Source organism: Carlito syrichta, unplaced genomic scaffold (assembly GCF_000164805.1).
Source record: "Carlito syrichta isolate Samal-C Ts95f unplaced genomic scaffold, Tarsius_syrichta-2.0.1 Scaffold305629, whole genome shotgun sequence".
Classification (NCBI taxonomy): Eukaryota; Metazoa; Chordata; class Mammalia; order Primates; family Tarsiidae; genus Carlito; species Carlito syrichta.
Window position 1 is genome coordinate 205971 of NW_007249725.1, and position 1854 is coordinate 207824.

Genomic DNA, 1854 nt, shown 5'->3' on the forward strand with positions numbered 1-1854 from the left:
CTGAGGTGGAAGGATCGCCGGAGCCCAGCAGGTCGAGGCTACGGTGGCCAGAAGCGGCCACTGCGCTCCAGTCTGGACAACAGTGAGACTCCAACTCAAAAAAAAAAAAAAAAAATTAGTGATGGCACATGCCTGTAGTTTCAGCTACTTGGAAGACTGAGGAAGAAGGTGTACCTGAACCCAGCAGGCTGAGGCTCCAGTGGCCGTGAGTGTGCCACTGCACTTCAGCCTGGGCAAGAGAGTGAGACTCTGATATCCCCATGGTTATGGTTTATTACAGTGAAAGGACACGTTGAAATCAGCAAGGAAAGAGGCAGATGGGGCAGAGTCCTGGAAAAGTACTAAATGCAGAGTTTTTGTCTTCTCTCTTGGTGGAATGAAGACAATGTTACTTTCCTGGCTTGCTCAGAATGTTGCTAACCAGAGACACTCACCTGAGCTTTGACATCCAGTGTTTTTATTGGGGCTCAGTCATGTAGACTAGTTGACCAACTGCATCCTAGCTAAGTCTCTAACCCTCCAGAGGTCAAGCTGCTACCTCATGGCCTAAGACTTCCACTATAAATCACATTGTTTTCATAGATAATCCGGTGAGGCCCCAAGCCACAGGTAAACAAAGACACTTACCAGGCAGGACAGCCCAATCATCCAGGAGCCGAGAACACAGGCCAGCCCTTTCTTGGGTCAGGGTAATGCTTTCTACTCAAGCATAGGCCAGAGCCCAACCTTGTCTCCAAACGTTCTGTGAATCAGTCAAGTCACGTATCCTTTCTGAGTCTCAGGCTCATATCTGTAAATGAGAATTATCCCATTCATGTCATAGAGTTACTGTGAAAATTAAATGAAATCACCGCAGTAAGTCCAGACCAGCACTCAGTTTATGGTAACGCAGGACTTCTTACAACCTCACCTGTGTTTCCTGGCTTTCTGAGCACCCTCAGTCCCTAGGTGGGCTCAAAATGGCTGAGGGCTTGGCAAAATGAAGGGATTCTCCCTGCCATGTGCCTGTAACCCCAGCACAGCTGTCTTCCCTGCACAGTCCCACCCATTGTGAGATGGCCAGTCATCCTACGATTATTCCTCAATGAACAGATTGCTGTCAAGTCTGGGATTGGGGGGAGGGGGGAGACTGTTCGGGTTTTTGATGGTTTGTTTTGAGACAGGGTCTTATTCTGTGACCACAGCTCACTGCAGCCTCAAACTGCTGGTCTCAAGCTATCAGCTATCCTCCCCCTTTAGCCACCCCAGTAGCTGTGACTTCAGGTATGTGCTGCCATGTCCAGCTAATTTTTGCATTTTGCGTAGAGACAGAGCCTTACTATGTTGCCCAGGCTGGTCTCAAACTCCTGGCCTCAAACGATCCTTTTGCTTTAGCCTCTCAAAGTGCTGGGGTTACAGGCGTGCGCCTGGTCTGGGATTTGATTTGACCTTACTTGCAAACTCATAAGTTAGCCAGCTTGCTCTGTTTCATAAATGCTGGCATAAGACACAATACTCATGCATCCCAGAGACAAAAGACTATTATGGCACAGCAAGCAGCTTGAGCATCAGCATATTTGCATGGGTTAACCTCACCCCTGTTGACCGAATAAAAAAATCAAGCTTTCAGCCGGGCTTGGTGGCTCAGCCTGTAATCCTGCGCCTTTGGGAGGCTGAGGTGAGTGGATTGTCTGAGCCCGCGGGTTCGAGATCCGCCTGGGTAACTTGGCGAGACCTCATCTCTACAAGAAAATCAAAAAATCAGCCGGGCGTGGTAGCGCACACCTGTAGTTCCAGCTACTCAGAAGGCTGAGGCAGAAGGATCGCCGGAGCCCAGCAAGTCGAGGCTGCGGTGGGCCGGGAGTGGCCACTGCA